The 21,954-nt window shown below is 38.1% G+C and overlaps 1 non-coding gene across 1 annotated transcript; it reads right to left on the reverse strand.

Annotated features, from left to right (window-relative positions):
• Positions 1-11,566: 11,566 nt before the first annotated feature.
• On the reverse strand, positions 11,567-11,641 carry Trnas-cga (transfer RNA serine (anticodon CGA)). The gene has a single exon. It is a non-coding gene; the product is annotated as a tRNA-Ser (tRNA).
• Positions 11,642-21,954: the final 10,313 nt, after the last annotated feature.

Raw genomic sequence — 21,954 nt, forward strand, 5'->3', positions numbered from 1 at the left:
TATAGTTGAATACAGCAAGAAAAGTATGCTGCTCTGTGTTCTTAGAGCTTACATACAGAACCAGCTACTTTTGATGTAATATGCTGAGCTGTGAGTGATCAAGGAGATATTGGAGTAGACGAGGTCTTATGACATCCAGTCTACATTTTCATCCATATACACACTCGGCAAGCCATTTTACGGTCCATGGTGGAGGGTACCATGTATTTCATTTCCTGTTCCACTTGCAGATAGAGTGAAGGAAAAATGACTGTCTATATTCCTCCATATGAGTCTAAATTTCTCGTGTCTTATCTTTGTGGACCCTATGCACAATGTATGTTGATGACAGTGGAATTGTGTGGCAGCAGCTTCAAATGCCAGTTCTCTAAACATTCTCAGTAGTGTTCCTTGAAATTAATGTCTTCTTCCCTCCAGGGATTCTCACTTAAGCTCCCAAAACATGTACATAACACTTACATGCTGATCAAATCTACTGGTAACAAATCTAGCAGCTCGCCTCTGAATTGCTTCAATGTCTTCTTTCAATCTGACCTGGTGCGGATTCAAAACACTCAAGCAGTACTCAAGACTAGGTCACACTTGTATCCTATATGCAACCTCCTTTACAGATGAAGTACACTTTCCTAAAATTCTCCCAATAAACAATGGTTGGCCATTCGCCTTCCAAACCACAATCATGCTCATTTCATTTCATATCGCTTCACAACATTACGCCCAGATTTTGAAATGACGTGACTGAGTCAAGCGGACACTAATAATGCTATATCCAAATGTTCTGGGTTTGTTTATCCTACTCATCCGCATTAAATCACATTATTTTACATTAAGATCCAGCTGCCATTGATCACACCAACCTGAAATTTTGTCGTGGTCATCTTATATCAACCTACAGTCACTTATCTTTGACACATTTTTGTACATGACAGAATCATCAATGAACAACTGCAGATTGCTGCCCACACTGTCTGCCACATCATTTATGTATGTAGAAAACAGCAACAGTCCTATCACACATCCCTGGGGCACTCTTGATGCTACTCCTGCCTCCGCTGGATGCTCACCATCGAGGACAACATACTGGGTTATATTACTTAAGTGGTCTTTGAGCCATTCACGTGTCTGGGACCTATTCTGTATGCTCATACCTCCGTTAACAGTCTGCAGTATGGAATATGTCTTTTGCCCTTCATCCACAGTTCGCAATATATCGTGTGAGAAAAGAGCAAGCTGGGTTTCGTACAAGTGATGCTTCCTTTGTTTCAGTCTCTGGAAAATTTATTAAATTCAGACTCAGAATATGATCTAGAATTCTGGAGCTCACCAATGTGGATATTGATCTGTAATTTTGTGGGTCTGTTCTTTTACTCTTCTCATATACAGAAGTCACCTGTAGTTTTTTCGTCACTTGGCACTTTCTGCTGGCCAAGAGATTTGTGATAAATGCAGACTAAGTAAGGGGCCAACGACATAGTGTACTCTTTGTAAAATTGAACTGGGGTTCCATGCAGACGTGGTGACTTATTTGTTTTCAACTCTTTCAGTTGTTTCTCTTTGCCAGGGATGTGTATTAGTCCAGTAATGAGGCACTTTTTGCTTGCAAAAAAGATGTAGAAGATTTAATTTTTTTATCCTGTGCATATAGTTGAGAGTATGTTGAATCTAAGTTTTTGACCTCAAAAACCTTCAGGACAATTTTGTGGCAAAAAAGAGAGAGAGAGAGAGAGAGAGAGAGAGAGAGAGAGAGAAATTGGCACTTTTTTCAGGTTTTCATCTATTATTTGGAAACTGTGCAACCTACAGAAAATTTTGCTGTTACCAAAATGAAGAGCATTAAATTTTTGTGTCGAATGCCTACTTGGATATCAAAATCGGTGTAGCTGTCTGGCCGCAGTCAGTTGTCCAAGTTCGTCCATTTTTACCACCTTGGCCAGAGAATCAGCTCCAATTCCTGTAACTCAAATATAGCTACTACAAATGAAAAAAGTCATGTTATCAGAGTTGTAGAGCATGAAATTTCATGTTACAAAAGTATCTAGTTTTTTTTTCAGGTTTAGGCACTGTTATGCACTCATACACTTGAAAGCCAAAGTAATTCCATTTTGTTCTTCTGTATTGTAAGTAAAAGGTATGCAATGAAATGAAATGTTCAGTAGGAAGACGGCTCTTTATTAAGCACATATATGTTTTCTCTGTATATCTTTTTAATATGCTATTGATGTGTATTTTTATTCATTTTTATCTGTGCCTTAAATGGTATGATTTGAGTTGCTAAAGTGAAAACCAAATACATAGTAAAGGCCAATATGTATTTTAGTACAAGTAATATAAAAATTTGTACAAACAGGGTGTATACATGGACAAAGAAAAAAAAATTCCCGGATTTCCCGGTTGAAAATACACTTTCTCCCGGGTGAAATTACACTTTTTCCATGTTAAGTGACAGTATACTTTTCCTCGGCACTGTAAAACTTATTAATCCTTAGAATGTTTATGGTTTTCTACACAGACGTAGAATTTGCCGTCACTTTAGAAAACGAAACCCAGAGGGGAAAAAACACGCTTTGGAAAGATCTTTGATGTGCAGCAACATGTACGCTGCATTTTTTCGTGTCACGGAGGTATAAATTCGAATTCCACCAAACACAGCATGTTACTTTACAAAGCAATGAAATCGAGATTACAACGCGCTTTTGTAAGCCAGTCATAGCTCATATCACGTGATCTCGCCAGCCGATGACAGCATAGGACACGTGACGTAGTCAACCAATAGCAAAGATCAATCTTTAGTAGTGCGAACACACAAAAAAGAAAAGTTAATGGTTTAAATTAATAAACATAGGGTTGCTATAATAAAAACAAAGCTTTCACAAATAATATTGGTCTCGAAGATTAATAAGCTGCAAGAGAAGCTAAGCTTCCACATATAATGATGATCTTTTTGCGCGTGTTACACTTTAAGATACATCACACAAATGTGCCCGTAAAATTTTTAATAACGCCATAAACGTCTGATCTTCTGGGCTCGAAATTCTTCTAGATGGTCTTCCTTAAAAAGTTGATTTTTAAATGAGAGTCAAACGTTCTGCGATTTAAGAAATTCATCGTACATTCTCGCACGGAAATTTAATTTGAAAGTAACACTTTTCAAATCACCATTTGCAATATTTTCCCATTATCTGTTAGAAATTGGTACGTTTCAGCAGTCGCCAGAGAGCGCCAGATAAAAGGCGACACTGCGCCTGCGCAGCTACGACGACGCAGGAAGCTCGCATGTTCGTACGTGTAAAACATTAAAAGATCTTGCATTATGTCATAAACGAAACAAGACCTCAAAGGATACTTCAAGAGCATCAGAATTTTGTGAACCATACTAAAATGCATAATTCGGCTTAAAGTGCACAATCGTATGTCCAGATTCGGATGTAAATTTTCTGGAGTACCAGTACTGTATTATCTCATGTTTGGTTCTTTATTATGGCATAATGCCATACGAGCCATAAGATGGAAAACGTGCACTTGAAATGCAGCGAACAGTTGAAACTAGCCAACAGGTGAAATGAAACACTTCGTTTCAAATAAACTGACTGCCTCAGCGCAAAAGATTAATAAAAGCCAAATCTCTTTAGCAAACCGACAAAAATAACTTCATTGTTCTGCAAGGCGATTGATGCTTGACTGTCAGAAAGGTGGAAATAAAACCTGAAACTAACAACATATTTTAGCCTTCTGTAATTATATGAACGTATTTTAATTCACTTGGTAGCTCTCGGCCACAGAAATTCGTTTTGTTTTCATTTAATGTGAGAGCAATAAACGAAGAGGAAATAGCGAAATCACTAAACGTAAACACAGGTCATGTGGAGACTACCCACCTCCCCATTACAATTCAGACTGCTCTGTGCATCAGCCCCGTATCTACGATATTTCCGAACCGGAGCAATTTAGATCTGCTCATCGGAGGCAATTTGTTGTTGGGAAACACTGCATATTCTTCCTATTCTTCCTAAAGCCTTTGACACACTTTGGTTCACAGACGCTTGTATGAGAACTGTGTGTTTTTGTTTTGTTGCTGCAGTATTATTCTGCAGAAGCGGGATACAGTAATATCCTTCGTTAGAATATTGGTTCTTAACAGTCAAAATCACAAAAATTTAACTGGTAAAGAAAACAATGAAAAATTCCCGGAATTCTAAAAAATTACTGGGTTTTTCCCAGATCTCCCGGGTCATATACACCCTGACAAATGAACAATTAAAAAGACATGACAATACTAAGAAACAAAACTTAAATGTCAGGAAGATGTAATATTACAGTACCACATGAACCTGTGTATGAGCCCTTACTGCTCGACTGTACGCATACCCACTCAAAACTTTATCCAAACTGTTTTCAGCAAATATTGTGGACAGTAAGTCTCTCAAACCATTTCTTGCAATTATTATACTGAAGCACAAGGAGGAGGACATTAGAAGGTGAAACCCACTGAATCGTACAATGACATGTTCTATGTCGTTGCCTTCGCTTCTTACCATATCCATCACGTGCAGGTAATGTGGCTGATCGAAAGTGACAGAACACCACAGTTAACCACGTTTTAAGCAATTTTTCAATGCTGTTAAAAGAGGTACATAAATTGTGTTGTACGAAGTTGGAGGACAATTTAAGAGCAGTTGGCACATTATTTTCGAACAAACATTATCCATAAAGCCACAGAATTTCATATCCAGAGAGCAATATCTTTAAACATGGCTATTGAAATTGAGATCCCTTATAATAAGACTGCTTAAGCCATCATTGCTTTTTGGTAGGTGATCAGCTAAGGTATACCAACTGTAGACAAAAATTTAGAAGTTGAACTCTTCTTTCCTAATCAGTGTTCCTTTCCGACTCCAAGGTTATGTAGGGAGTGACTGCCATGATTCCTCCTATGGAAATGGAAAGTGTTTAACCCTTAAATAGTGCAGATGTTAAAATCACCATTATCAAAAGTGAAGTGGATGAATCCTTCACTGGTTATGTTAGTACTCTTAGGTCGTACAGTTGAAGACATCTCAAATAGGTAAGCTGCCGTGTATGGAGCTGCGAATCCAATTGCACTAAGAGCGTCAACAATAAATCTTCATCCAAATCTCTTGTACATGAATGAACTGAGCAGCCCAGTCAATAGTGAAGATACAAATGACTGTGGCCTTACTGCAGAAATCACTGCATGCACAAACCAGCACTTTCTTTTCATGGAGGTATGTACCGCCTATGCAGCTAACTGAAGGCAATTCGTTTGTTGCCATATGCGTTTCGCTTCATCTATTTGGGAAGCATCATCAGTAGCCTGAAATACATGTTTCTTTTCATACATGAAATAAACGTATTATGTGATAGGTATAGTATGCTGATATTGTTATTTATAAAAAGAAACGTGTTTCAGGCCATTGATGATGCTTCCCAAATAAATGAAGCGAAACATATATGGCAACAAACAAACTGCCTTTATTTAGTTGCATAGATGGTACATACCTCCATAATTTTAGAGCAAGTAAAGGAAAAGACGGAAAATGGATAAAAGTGACTTACTTTTCATTTATCTAGAGTTTCTCGTTTGTTTTTCAGAATCAGTGACTCGAAGAAATGAGCAATGATTCAAGGATAACTGATCAGACGTGACAAGAAATCATCAGTTGGGGAGAGGGTGCGTTTCTGGATGAAGTATCGAATATATTGCTTCCCCCTACTTATACCTCCCGAGGAGATCACGAATGTAAAATTAGAGAGATTAGAGCGCGCACGGAGGCTTTCAGACAGTCGTTCTTCCCGCGAACCATACACGACTGGAACAGGAAAGGGAGATAATGACAATGGCACGTAAAGTGCCCTCCGCCACACACCGTTGGGTGGCTTGCGGAGTATAAATGTAGATGTAGATGTAGATTGCAATGTATCATAGACCTGTGTACGGATATCTTCACAAAGAATTTCTGCAACAGCGGGTACAGTTCTCGCACACTGTTCTCATGGATCTAATAGCTTGCTGTAATAGAAACTATCAAACAATATCTTAGAGCCTGTACTTTTGAAACACACCACCATGCTCATTTTATTTCTGTCAACAATCGTTATTTTTTCACCATACCTCCGGAAGAGTCAGGTTTTTATGGTCCTTACATCTGCCTCCCAGCTATTCATGATTTGGTCCTGTAACTCCTGCAAAATAAACTAACACTGCTCTGGTTGTTCAATCTAGAAAGAAATCATTTCCATTGCTTCACTATCTGTGTGGATCCAGAACTTCCTTGGTTTCCTCCACCCCTGATTGGCCAGTAAAAATCCCTCTGAAAAAAATGTATGAGCATCTTTAACACTAAACTCCTGCATTCCAATACTTCAGGAGTTTAGTCATCATCTCGCCTTTCAGCTGCCCCAACAACAGCATCACTTTATGAACAATATTCCCTTCACATAGGAAAGTCTGCTAAGTTTCTCCTAATTAACATCCATTTCCTCGCCACAATAAAATGGCTATCATAATCATATACCTTTTTGGATGAGCGATGATTTGACATTTAGGGTGCAGTGCCTTTTGTCAAAGACGATCTAATCAGTTCTGGGTTATTGTGCCTCTTCTGACAAGCACTAAGCACTTCTGCTTCAGCCAGACCATTTAATAACTTAAAATATGCTGCAATTTTCCTATCTTTACTGAATTGCAGTAGCATTTCCAGTCCTTTCTGTTTCACTTTAAACACATCATCATCTGCCAAATAGCCATTGCATGTACCACAATTCCGTACGATCTGGATCACTCATTTTAAATGTACAGACCGCACAATGAAAGTAAACTCTAAATGAGGAATCAAGAGTTTTGCAAGGCACAAGGAATTTTGAATGCATCTGTCGTACAATACAGAAAGACTGGGCGTGGCTGACAATGGAAACAATAACAAAGGTATGGAGGGGAGGGCAGCCTCAGCTCTTTAAGACATGTCAATCGAGGGAGATCTATAGATACTTCATGTTGGAAATTTCATTTCATTAAATAACTCTGACTTACAAAAAACAAGTAAGTGAGACTAATTCGGCGTTCAAGTGTACGAGCACTTAATAGTACATAAAACTGAAAAACTAGATGTTTTTGTAACACAAAATTTCATGCTCTACAACTTTGATCCCTTGACATTTTTTATTTGGAGTAGCTGTTTTTGAATTACAGGCATTGGAGCTGACTTTTTAGCTAAATTGGTAATAATGAGCAAACTTCGGGAACTGATTATGGCCAAACGGCTGCACCAATTTTCACATCTAAGTAGGTCATTTTACACAAAATTTAATGCTCTTTCATTTGGTAATATTACAATTTTAATTTTCAGTAAGATGCATAGTTTCCAAATAGTAGGCAAAAACCTGAAAAATGTGCCAAAATTTCTTGGTTTTTTGGCCACAAAAAGTTGTCCCGAGGATTTTGGAGGTCAAAAACTTGGATTCTACATACTCTCAACTACATACACAAGGTAAAAAATAAAATTTTCTATCTCATTTTTTGCAAGCAAAGGGCGTTTTTTGTGGTTCTGTCTGCACGTGGCGTAGCGGTGGTGCCCTTGCTGCGTGAGAGCCGCTGCGCAGAATAGCCGCCGCGGAGGCGGAGCCCTCTATGGGCTGACCACGTCCATTTGTTCTGGCGCGTGTTCGACTTCCGCGGCGGAAGGTATTAGACTTTCCGTCCTTAATCCACTAACTAGGCACGTAATTGTCCAGAGCATGACTTACAGTCTGTTTAAACTTTGCCCATAATTCCTCTATGTCCATCATTCTGGAACTAAATGATTGCAGTTCATTGTCTAAGTGAGATGCTAACAACTGCTTATCTGCTCTTTCTAGCAGGAACACTCTCCTAGTCCTCTTGACTGATTTATTAACTTCCGTAAACACAATCGCTATGATATCATGATCACTAATCCCCAACACTCTACTCACACCATCAATAAAGTCCAGCCTGTTTGTAGCTGCAAAATCCAGGATACTTCATTGCGTGTGGGCTGCAGAACTAGTTGCTCAGTACAATTTTCAAAAAATGTCTTCAAAAGTACTTCACAAGACTGACTGTCTGTACCCCCTGCATGAACCAGTACACATGCTAGTCTCTACTTGGTAGGTGAAAGTCACCACCAACTAGTATTGTATGATCTGGATATTTATGCACAACTGACAATCGACTTTCTTTGAATGGCTCCAGAACCGTTATGACAATGGGAGTTCTCTGTTTTCTCTGACAGCCTCACTGGATATCAGGACATATGGACACCATTCAGCCTCATTACTTTTCACTTGCCTGCATTTTTGGCATTCCCCTTATTAATATACTCTCATGTCTTTTGATAAGAAGTCCCAACGGAGTGCTGTACTTGTTGGGGTGACACTCTCGGTGCAGCACATTTTGACATTCTGGATGTTATATTCCAAGAAGAGGGAAGACTTTAGCCTACCAGATGCATTATCCTCTGTTCACACAATGATGGGATAATTGTAAGATGGTTCTTAAATTTTGTGTTTACACTATTCCTCCAGAATTTGGATGGGCTGCCTCATTCACTCTAAGTATTGTGTGGTTAATCAGCCACCCTTACTTGTCAAACTGTTGCCTCACAAGTTTAAATGTGTTTAAAATAAACTGACAGAATATACTGAGATAGTGATTAATGCAATTGTAAAATTTTCAAGTTTATTTTGTCTTGAGAGTCTTAATCACACTTGCCACCCATTACATTAAGACGTGGGTGTTCAGACCTCACTGTGAAAAGACAAAAATTAAATACATCCGCCCAACAAAACCATGTAGACGATATAAAGAAATTGACCCAAATGTCTAATACTTGGGTATCACAATACTGCTGCACAAAATTTCCACACAAAAATCAGCGGTGCTGTCTTGGTTCACCTGTAAACATTTGGGAGCAGAATGACAGTTGGTGCTCTGGGACTAGGATGGTTTGTCTATGGTAGTAGGGCATTTTAACGGATATTCAACAAGTGTGCAGCACATTTGCTGTTTATGTAAATCTGATAAAGACCTTTTTTTTAGCTGATCCAGCCCTCCTTGTGTGGGTTTACCAAAAACATTCCAGAAAAATAACAACATGGTTTCTAATAAGTTAAGGCCATCTCCCATTTCCTTGTCTTGTTTATTATTAAAATTTGAAAAATGAGAAATCATGTGTGCAAGTGTGCGTGTTTTCTATTAGCTATTTGACTCCTGGGGTGAGTTAATTCATGATCCACTGCTCCCCATGTGCTAAAGACATGTTTAAATGTGGCTCCTGGGTTTTCCTTAAGCACTAATGACGTGTTTACATGTCCCGTTCCGTCAACCTCTTGCTGTTGTGAAAGAACTACTTCAATATCTCATCAAGTAAAACAAGTTTTGGGTCTCTCTCATATAACTTACATTCCTGTTTGTGTGGTGCCATTTGTATGGAGGGGGGGGGGGGGGATGCATTGCACAGGATTGTATGATTGTATTTTAAAACCAGAAACTCGAGAACAAAATGTGATATCATTCTGCTCTCACTTTTAAATAAAATTTCAATATCTTATCTACATTTCATACACAGCAATGTATGAGCTAAAAATCAACCCTATGCAAAGTTTACATAATGAGTTTTTACCTCTAAAGACTCTTTTAAAATTTTGTGCAATGGTTTACTTTATCTGATGCAGCCCAGTAACTATGAATCATAATGAAAAGTAGTTCAGTCCTTTATTGAGTGAAGATATCAGACTGTAAGATGGGCAAAAATCAAATTTTTTAACTGAATAGTTTTCTTAAAATAGGACAATAAGAATTTCGCCAGAACACCTTCTCTTAGCATAGGTAGCAGTATTTGGTGAGCAGCTCAGAATGCAGGGAGCATGTATGTAGCAGTGAAAGGGTTAATTGCATTAAAACTGTTCTCTCAATGGGGTATTTTTGTTCTGAAGTTTATAGTTCCATATCTTATTTTCTGCTTAGTCTCGTGGATATGTTGCGATACATGAAGTGACACTGTCACTGATGCTAATGTCCAACTGAATAAAAAATAAATTATACAAAAACAGCAGACAAATTACATTTGAGAGCCACTGACAGTTCAGGCTAGTCAAACCAGAACAGAAGTGGCATGTGGTTGAACATCTGTCTGTAGTTTATACAGGTAAAGTCTCATAAACATCACTTTCAGCATTTCAACTGAAATCTAATATACATTATTTAAAATTTAATACTAATAATGTGTAGCCCATTCTCTCATACCCACATTCCAAAAGTTTCAAAAGTAAATTTCCTACGATTTAAAAGCTATAACACAATAGGTGGAGAGGCATAAAGTGTTGCAGTTCTAAATTATATAATTCTAAATTATATCACTGATATTATAAATTGTACCTGTAGAAATTTTCTAACTATGTGTTGTTGTTGTGGTCTTCAGTCCTGAGACTGGTTTGATGCAGCTCTCCATGCTACCCTATCCTGTGCAAGCTTCTTCATCTCTCAGTATTTACTGCAACCCACATCCTTCTGAATCTGTTTAGTGTATTCACCTCTTGGTCTCCCTCTACGATTTTTACCCTCCACGCTGCCTTCCAATGCTAAATTTGTGATCCCCTGATGCCTCAGAACATGTCCTACTAACCGGTCCCTTCTTTTTGTCAAGTTGTGCCACATACTCCTCTTCTCCCCAATTCTATTCAATACTTCATCATTAGTTATGTGATCTACCCATCTACTCTTCAGCATTCTTCTGTAGCACCACATTTCGAAAGCTTCTATTTTTCTAACTGTAGCAATGCAGAAATTTTCGTAGTACGAAGGATATTTTAATTGATAAGACATTAACAAGCAAATCTGAATGCTCAATACATTTTTATTACGTAGGCTACTTTTGGGCTTACACTGAACAGTTTCAATATTAGCTACTTATTCAGATTTTCATGTATCACAACAAAACTTTTTTCTTTGCAGCCACTTTTGCACAACAGATATACTGCCATATATGACATTTGAGGAACTTAATCATTTCTTCCTCCTGATCAACTTCACAGATCTTGCAGAACCAGCTTTTGGTTTTGCCAGTTTTAGTTTTGTTAGGCCTACTTTTGTTTGCTCATATTCTTTGTCAAGCAGGAGCCTCTTGTAAGGACTACTGGTAATCGGAATAGCATTTGATTTTTCTCTTCTTATTATCTTGTGTACAATTGGAATAAGGGAGGTATATATCCCTCATAGTTCGTGCTTGTTTTGTGGAAGTTGAAGGATTCAAGAGTGCATCATTAATTAGTTTGCCTTGTTTTTTCTCTCCCTCTTTTTTAGCTTCTGATTAAGGACTGAATTTAGTCATCATGAAGTCTGAATCCTGACAAATGTTTGGATCCAGTGACAGATTGCAGTTTTGGAGAAGCCACTGATAGCATTTTGTATGGTCACAGCCCAGTCAATGGTTCTCTGAGCAGATGAGCAATCCTTATCATCCTTCCAGAATGAGATTTTCACTCTGCAGCGGAGAGTGCGCTGATATGAAACTTCCTGGCAGATTAAAACTGTGTGCCCGGCCGAGACTCGAACTCGGGACCTTTGCCTTTCGCGGGCAAGTGCTCTACCAACTGAGCTACCGAAGCACGACTCACGCCCGCTACTCACAGCTTTACTTCTGCCAGTATCTCGTCTCCTACCTTCCAAACTTTACAGAAGCTCTCCTGCGAACCTTGCAGAACTAGCACTCCTGAAAGAAAGGATATTGCGGAGACATGGCATAGCCACAGCCTGGGGGAGGTTTCCAGAATGAGATTTTCACTCTGCAGCGGAGTGTGCGCTGATATGAAACTTCCTGGCAGATTAAAACTGTGTGCCTGACCGAGACTCGAACTCCAGACCTTTGCCTTTCGCGGGCAAGTGCTCTACCAGCCTGCCATTGATTTGATGGTAGCTAACCACTGACCTTTCTCTTTTGTTTCATGGCACGATATTTTTGAACTTGCTACCATTATGTAGTCACAGTGAGTGGTTTGTGACCTGTGCAACTAGCAAGTCTTTACACCCCTGGTCTAGTGGCTGTAGCAGATGAAAGGTGTGAAGAGGTAGACAACACATATTGCAGTTCAATTGTTGGAATCAATTATTACATCAAATCAATTGTAAAAACATATATAGTGAACATTATTTTAAAATGTGCCACTACAATATATAAGAAAAGTGGTGGTACATTTTATAAGATGACGCCATACTTTTTAAACTACTTTTTACGACATAGAGGCTGGGATGATTTTAAATGTTCTTGTGCTATATTATCACTGAATAAGTATGGTTACATACTATATGAATAATAAATACAAGTTTACGTATCTGGAAGAGTACAGATGCTTAGCATCACAAACAAATATTTATTTCTCAGAGCATGACGTAAAATTGAACCATTATCAATGGTTTTTTGAACTAGTAATGTACAACATTAGATAAAACCTAATACACATTCTGTCCAACATGTGGCATCTCCATGCAAATGGTCTGCTAGATATGGTAGTGGTACAATTTATAAGACTTTTAATGGACAATTTATGTGACTTTATCTCAGTGTGGTAGCAGTTTCTAGCAACAAAGTGTCATTCCAAAAGTTCAGCTATGACAAGGTCATAATAGGATTAAAATACTATTTTACACTCTTTCCACAGAGAACTATGCACTGACAATGAGATAAAGCAGTATTCTATTACCAAGCAAACTCCCTGTCCACCTCCACTGGTCATTATATTGTACTGGAATAAGATAAATTCACTAGAGTTCTCTATTATAAACTGTGTGCAATTTTTTCTGTCCCAAACTGTGTACAGATGTTAATCCAACATCTGTGTTAAACACAAAACATTGGTGTATGACAAAGAAACAGTAGACCAAAAATGTTGTTCATTGAAATTGGAGAATAAAATTCTGGTTTCAGTCTTGAATTCACTACATTCCAGAGATTAAATCATGAAAGCTAAGCTTCAGAAATACGAAACACATTCATGGCAATATGCTGTTACAAACTGCGTTAATGATTCATTATTATCAATGTCCTTTTGCTCTAGCTTTGTAATGTCACTTATCTACCTTCCAAAGTCATCAACTTATCTACCTCTTGGGATCTAATGAAGAACTTCCTTGTTCCATCTACAATCTGTTACTCATGCTAAATGTCCAAAGCACCACCATTTCATTTTAATTGCAGTCATAATTATATCTTCCACTACAGTCTACTTTTGGATTCATTTATTTATTCTCTTGTCCCCCGATAATTCCCAGTGTGCACATCTCTATTGCCCCTCAGAGCCACTCATTAATTTTTTAATGATTTTTCCTATTAAAAGACCATGTTTAACGGTCATTAAATCAAAACTAGTACTTCACAATGACTGTAAACTTTCCTTTGCAGACAGATTGGAAATTATTTTTGAAAACTATTTAGTTTATCAAGAGAACTCTAGGTCACTTTTACTCTTCTGTTTCTCTCTTTTGCTGTCCATCCAATAATTGTTTTCAGCAATCCTATATACAAAAATTCATCAACTGATTGTGACTTAATCATTAATTTCTACAATATTTTCCTTTTGATGTGTTTATCGTTATTTTTTATAGTTATATTGATTTCAGAATTACTTTGAAACTTCCAGACAACATTTGATTCTGTATCACACTAACATTTACTAAAGAAAATATGATTCATAGCTATCATCATTGGCACAACAGCCTTTTGTGAGCCTTGGTCTTCTTTTTAGAAGATTATTCCATTCTTCACTGTTTAGTGCCAAACTCCTTCAGTTCTGAATTTCAATTTTCCTTATGTTTTCTCTGACAACTTCCTCCCACCTCAGTTTTGATCTTCCAACTCTCCTGGATCCTCCAGGCAGTGTGCTGAATATCTTCTTGATCATTTGCTCTTATCACATGTCCTGCTCAGTCCATCCTTTTAATCTTAATGCAGATGACAATGTCTGGTCCACTATATACATTATATAATTCATAACTGCATCTCCTCCTGCAGATGCCATTTTCTCCTATTGGCCCAAGAATTGGTATCAAGGTCTCTAGTTCCAATATGCCCAGTTTCTTTTCATCAAAATTTGTCCAAGCTGTGACACTGTATGTTAGCACCACCCTCACTAAAACTTTGTACATCATAACTTTAGTTTTCCTGAAAAGCTGATACTTTCCGAGGCCATTGTAACACTTGTTGGCAGACAATATTTGTTTTTAGATTTCAGGGCTGACATTATTCTGCAGTTTACAAGGTAAGAGAAAATACACATAGCAGCAAACTTAAATGAACCATTTCCTATTAATGGGGGCTCATTTGGATAATCTCACTGTTACTGGTATACTGTGATTCACGGTAAGTAACGCTACACATGACATCTTTGTTATTGCTATATATTTAGTTTTCCCTACGTTTGTCTGTAGGTTCATCTTTCTGGCAGCTGTTTCAAAATTCGTTAAGGCTTCTTTCACTGCTCTCGGCATTCTTGCAATTATGTCAATATCATATGCACATGCCAGCACCTGAACTGATTTGTACAGTATAGTGCCCCTGCATAAAGCCTTTTCCAAGGCTGATCTGAAACCTATAAAGAGGTGATGTGTACCAATCCCAAGTTATTTATATTTTTCTAGTACTTGCTGTAAACCTATTAAAATGGATGTTGGAAAATATTTTATGTGCTGTAGGTAATAGGCTAATTCCTCTGCAGTTGGAGCACCCCATAATATGAGGCACTTAGAGCACAAGCGGACTAACCCACACTTTTTGTATTTTGAGGTGTTGACATGATGTGATAACAGTATATGATTATTATGCAATGCCTCTTGATCTGTTCGTTTATCTGAAGGTTTGTCTCATTTAACAACGTGCACATTGCTGTTGCACTCAACCACTGATAGATACCGTTGAGAGCAGAAGTGGACTACTTGTCATAGTCCATTTGTGCTCTGTGCTCTCTGTCCACTGCCACTGCACGTGACACAGGTGAGGATTTTTGCATATTCAGTATGGAAGAACATATTTGACCAGTGACGAAGTGGAAGTGTATGTCAGTTGTTCAGCCTGGAAGCCCCGGTGAAAAGTGTGGAGGAGCAATTGTAATGTTGTTGTGATCTTTTCTTTTGTTTGCAGATAACACTGTCAAATGTACACTAACGTGTTCATATTCAAAGATGTCTCACAAAAAGCAAGTTGCTTTCTACACGAAAACAAAATTAAATACAAGCAATACTTTATTTATTGCTATATTGTGTAAATGAGTAATGATCACTTTTAATGTTATGTGTACAACAATGTTTTACTGCCCACTGAGTCAAGTTGTGCAATTGCTTTGCCTGTGGATACCAATGCTCACATTGACCATTACTGTCATGAAGTTAATATTACATTCGAGGATGGATATTTTGACTACAGAGATGTTTGCATCCGATGGGAAAGAGGCGGGAGAAGCGAGAGCGAGCATGACTGCAGCACCTACTTTTCCAGAGGACATACCAAAGACAAATGACGATGCTGTGATACGGAGCCGAGCAAAGAAGCACCTTAGAAACGAAGATAAATGGCTTTGTAATGTTAGGAAAAAAAGGAGAGCTCTAGGTCAAGAGTATGCTAACCATAAGGGTAAAGATAGGCACGAAGCCCACACCTACTACAGTAGTACAAGTTTATGTGCCTACTAGCTCTGCAGATGACAAAGAAATTGAAGAAATGTATGATGAAATAAAAGAAATTATTCAGATAGTGAACGGAGACGAAAATTTAATAGTCATGGGTGACTGGAATTCGGCAGTAGGAAAAGGGAGAGAAGGAAACGTAGTAGGTGAATATGGATTAGCAATAAGAAATGAAAGAGGAAGCCACCTGGTAGAATTTTGCACAGAGCACAACTTAATCATAGGTAACACTTGGTTTAAGAATCATGAAAGAAGGTTTTATACATGGAAGAAGCCTGGAGATACTGACAGGTTTCAGATAGATTATATAATGGTAAGACAGAGATTTAGGAACCAGGTTTTAAATTGTAAGACATTTCCAGGGCCAGATGTGGACTCTGACCACAATCTATTGGATATGAACTGTAGATTAAAACTGAAGAAACTGCAAAAAGGTGGGCATTTAAGGAGATGGGACTTGGATAAACTGACTAAACCAGAGGTTTTACAGAGTTTCAGAGAGAGCATAAGGGAACAATTGACAGGAATGGGGGAAAGAAATACAGTAGAAGAAGAATGGGTAACTTTGAGGGATGAAGTAGTGAAGGCAGCAGGGGATCAAGTAGGAAAAAGACGAGGGCTGGTAGAAATCCTTGGGTAACAGAAGAAATATTGAATTTAATTGATGAAAGGAGAAAATATAAAAATGCAGTAAATGAAGCAGGCAAAAAGGAATACAAATGTCTCAAAAATGAGATAGACAGGAAGTGCAAAATGGCTAAGCAGGGATGGCTAGAGGACAAATGTATGGATATAGAGCCTTATTCACTAGGGGTAGGATAGATACTGCCTACAGGAAAATTAAAGAGACCTTTGGAGAAAAGAGAACCACTTGTATGAATATCAAGAGCTCAGATGGAAACCCAGTTCTAAGCAAAGAAGGGAAAGCAGAAAGGTGGAAGGAGTATATAGAGGGTCTATACAAGGGTGGTGTACTTGAGGACAATATTATGGAAATGGAAGAGGATGTAGATGAAGATGAAAAGGGAGATATGATACTGCGTGAAGAGTTTGTCAGAGCACTGAAAGACCTGAGTCGAAACAAGGCCCCAGGAGTAGACAACATTCCATTAGAACTACTGACAGCCTTGGGAGAGCCAGTCCTGACAAAACTCTACCATCTGGTGAGCAAGATGTACGAGACAGGCGAAATACCCTCAGCCTTCAAGAAGAATATAATTATTCCAATCCCAAAGAAAGCAGGTGTTGACAGATGTGAAAATTACCGAACTATCAGTTTAATAAGCCACGGCTGCAAAATACTAATGCGAATTCTTTACAGACGAATGGAAAAACTGGTAGAAGCCGACCTTGGGGAAGATCAGTTTGGATTCCACAGAAATATCGGAACACGTGAGGCAATACTGACCCTACGACTTATCTTAGAAGCTAGATTAAGGAAAGGCAAACCTACGTTTCTAGCATTTGTAGACTTAGAGAAAGCTTTTGACAATGTTGACTGGAATACTCTCTTTCAAATTCTGAAGGTGGCAGGGGTAAAATACAGGGAACGAAAGGCTATTTACAATTTGTACAGAAACCAGATGGCAGTTATTAGGGTCGAGGGACATGAAAGGGAAGCATTGGTTAGGAAGAGAGTTGAGACAGGGTTGTAGCCTCTCCCCAATGTTATTCAATCTGTATATTGAGCAAGCAGTGAAGGAAACAAAAGAAAAATTCGGAGTAGGTATTAAAATACATGGAGAAGAAATGAAAACTTTGTGGTTCGCCGATGACATTGTAATTCTGTCAGAGACAGCAAAGGACTTGGAAGAGCAGTTGAACGGAATGGTTAGTGTCTTGAAAGGAGGATATAAGATGAACATCAACAAAAGCAAAACGAGGATAGTGGAATGTAGTCGAATTAAGTCGGGTGATGCTGAGGAAATTAGATTAGGAAATGAGACACTTAAAGTAGTAAAGGAGTTTTGCTATTTGGGGAGCAAAATAACTGATGATGGTCGAAGTAGAGAGGATATAAAATGTAGACTGGCAATGGCAAGGAAAGCGTTTCTGAAGAAGAGAAATTTGTTAACATCGAGTATAGATTTAAGTGTCAGGAAGTCATTTCTGAAATTATTTGTATGGAGTGTAGCCATGTATGGAAGTGAAACATGGACTATAAACAGTTTGGACAGGAAGAGAATAGAAGCTTTCGAAATGTGGTGCTACAGAAGAATGCTGAAGATTAGACAGGTAAATCACATAACTAATGAGGAGGTATTGATTAGGATTGAGGAGTAGAGAAGTTTTTGGCACATCTTGACCAGAAGAAGGGATCGGTTGGTAGGACATGTTCTGAGGCATCTAGGGATCACCAATTTAGTACTGGAGGGCAGCGTGGCGGGTAAAAATCATAGAGGGAGACCAAGAGATGAATACACTAAGCAGATTCAGAAGGATGTAGGTTGCAGTAGGTACTGGGAGATGTAGAAACTTGCACAGGACAGGGTAGCATGGAGAGCTGCATCAAACCAGTCTCAGGACTGAAGACCACAACAACAACAACAACAACAACAACAACAAGGATAACCTTGTACCTCGGAAGGAATTGCGGAGAATCAGCGAGTATTCGTGCCAGTATGAGTGCCACAAAAACATCAACGAAGAACGGCAGGAACAAGTGTTCAATCAGTTTTATAATTTAGGCAACCATGATCTGCAATCGGCTTTCCTGTTTACCACGATTAAAATTGTTGATAAAGCACAGTCTTACGTAGGTCAGCAACATTCATGTAGGGAGAAGACAAAATTTTATCACTTGCTCAGTTCAAATGGGTCTGAAACTAGGGTGTGCAAAAGATTCTTTCAGAATACTTTATCCGTATCTGCTGGAAAGAATTGATAGGGTACTCAAGAATAAAGGGGGAAAAACAACCCTCCCCTCATGATGGTAGTGGTAAAGGTGAACCCGGTAATAAACACCTCGCCACAAAGCTGACGTAGTAAAATGTTTCATAGAAAAATTTCTGGCATACGAAAGCCATTACATGTATCATAAAAATAACAGTAGAAAGTATTTAGGACCAGACTTAAATATATCAATCATGTATTCACTGTACTGTGCAAAGGAGCAATTGCCCATTTCTTATTTTATTTTCTGCAAAATTTTTTATGAAAACTGCAATTTGTTATTTCATCCACCAGTGTCCGACTTTTGTCGAACATGCAATGCTTTGCAGATAAAAATAACAGCTGCTGATAATGATAAGGAGAGAATGCCGTTAATTGTAGAATGTGAATTCCATCAGCAAAAAGCTGAGTATGCAATCATTCTTCCTGTGCTCGATACGTGACTTGAACATTAAGAACCCCTCATATATGACAGCCTCTGTCATGCACTTCACAGTGGTTCATGGAGTATGTATGTGGATGTATGCATGATAAATGCTATAGGCTTATGAGATTCCTATGACAGGTACATTGAAATAACCATCCTTTCCTGACTTGTCTATCCCAAGGTTTTCCTAAATTGCTTAAGATGAATGCAAAGATGGTTTCCTTGAAATAGACTCAGCCAATTCCCTCCCCATCCTTGTTCTGTCAAAACTCATGCTGCAACTCTGTTGACCTTGTCATCCACAGAATGTGAAACCCTAATTGACCTCCTTCAATGAGGAAAATATACATAATCAATTCATCCATGTGCTTGCTCTCTGCACTTTGTATGAGCATTATCGGGGAGGTTCAGATGAGTGACTGCTTTATTTATGAGCCAATGTGGTAGAGTCACATTTAATCACCAGTTAACACAATGGATCAGAATCGAGCCCTCATATGATCCTTTATAAACTATTTAGGAACAGCCACGCAGTCTCGGGCATCTTGTCACAGTTTGTGCGGCCTGTCCCGTTGGAGGTTCGAGTCCTCGCTTGGGCATGGGTGTGTGAGTTGTCCTTAGCATAAGTTAGATTAAGTAGTGTGTAAGCTTAGGAACAGATGACCTCAGCAGTTTGGTCCCGTAACAACTTACCACAAACTATTTAGGGGCAATAGCTTCATTTGGTTTTCTCCTCCTCCTCCTCCTCCTCCTGTTCCTATTCCATACTTTTTAATCAGCCCCTAAACAACTTGATGGTACTCGTGAGCTCATGTATACAGTTTGTGTCATGTTTTTATCAATAGCACCCTACTTGGTTGGCAACTCTGAATCCCATATAATCATGTAAACATTGTACAGTTTGCATGTTCATGGTCATTAACAATTTGTGATAAGCATGGCAATACTTACGTGGAAGAATGTGTCAGCTAATATTTATTCCATTAATCCGTGATAGTTTCATAGCCATTTCATAATTAGAAGATGAATATTTATCCATAAAAATCATATATTCATGATACATAGTTGAAACTGAATGGAACATCACACTAGTAACAGGGCAGCATCTCCAGCATGTTATATTTCATAAGGTCCTCTTACCGTGATGGGTTCAAGAGTTCCTACTATAACGATTATCTCAGCTTGCTACTACTTAAAAAGCACTACCTTGGATTTCCATAGCATTACTGATCAGTGGCTAAAAAGGTACCAGGGAATAACAGACATACATGAGGGAGAGATGAGATGCTTTAGCCCGGCACAAAAATGGGCACTGATATAATACAAATTTAGCTTATATTATGTTGGCACATGTAGCACAATAACATACGTCAGAAACCAACTTGATCTGCTGTATATTTCTGTTTATATTGCAAAGTGGTCATGTGGTATAGTGGTGCATCAAAATGAATAATAAATTGGATTACTATGCTATTGTAAAATTCTTTGTTTTGAGATGATTATTAGTAACAGAATTTTATGCAAAGCTTGTGAAGTTTTATAATAAGTCTTCATCAAGATTATCAACAGTTAAGAATTTGATCAAAGAATATGATAAACAATGTGAAGTACACAATAAGGTACTGGATAATGGGGATTTGAAGATATACGGAATAGCTGAAGTCATAGACATATCAGGGGAAACAGTACAGCATCTTTTATATAAAGAATGAATTGTGAGAAAAAATTGTGCCAGATGGGTGCCACATGTCCAATGCCGTCTAAAAGCAAATGAGAAAATGCATTCCTAAGAAATGTCTTAACTCTATAAAAAGAATACAAATGATTTTATGCAGTAATTTATTACAATGGATGAGACATTAGTTTGGATTTCTTGGCAGAAATGTAAAAGCAATGAAAAGGGTGAATGGAAGCCAGAGTTTCATTATCAGAACAGATAAAGTAGATTTTTGCCAGAGAAGTAGTAGTTATTGTGGTCTTCAGTCCGAAGACTGGTCTGATGCAGCTCTCCCCACTAGTGTATTCTGTATAAGCCTTTCATCTCGGCTTGAGGTGCTGCAATCTTAATCCATTTGAACCTGCTTACAGTATTCAATCCTTGATCTCTTTCTACAATATTACCCCTGGCATTCTTTGATGCCTTAGTATGTGTCAACTGATGATCCCTTCTTTTAGTAAGCCTGTTTCACAAATTTCTTTTTTCCCCGGTGTGATTCAGGACACCATTATTAATGTGTAATCCTGACATTACATTGGAATAAAAGACTGGCACTTTATTTATTTATTTCCTGTCACAGCTGTAGACATAATCATTAATGGTGATTTGTTTCAAATGAGTCCAAATAGTTTTGACCCCACTGTCTGGGTCTTCATTGTCCGATTATAAAGTAATACCATTGTAACATATGAAAGTTTTGCTCTTGTTCTCACAGTATACATTCAAACTGTCTGCTCCTGGCACAACTTACTTCTATACACTAAGTCTTTATCTAGTGCATGGAAGTCAAAGAGATTATTATAACTACAATTGCTGCATACTATGTAAATCATCTTAACCAACTGGATAAAAAATATGAGAAGATGCCTAAATGACAAAAAAAGGCATCTTTGATGAGGATGACAAATTGCATCTGCTCATATAGGGAGCCCTGAATTTTTGAAGTATGAGTTGCTGCAATGTAAACTCAGTTATGGAAATTTCTTATCCACGGACTTGCATCAGTTTCCAGATCCAAAGAACATTTCTGTCTTGGAAACATTTTGAATCCATTGAAGAAGATATGTCAGTTGCAGGTGAGTATTCTGGAAACCTTTCAGAAACACATTTCATGTGGGAAAATATGAGGCAAATATAACTACCCACACACAATATCTTTTTACTGTCTTTTCAAGAAATTTTTATTGTTCACCCTCATATGTGCATACAGTT

Source organism: Schistocerca cancellata, chromosome 1, assembly GCF_023864275.1.
Source record: "Schistocerca cancellata isolate TAMUIC-IGC-003103 chromosome 1, iqSchCanc2.1, whole genome shotgun sequence".
In the NCBI taxonomy this organism is placed as follows: Eukaryota; Metazoa; Arthropoda; class Insecta; order Orthoptera; family Acrididae; genus Schistocerca; species Schistocerca cancellata.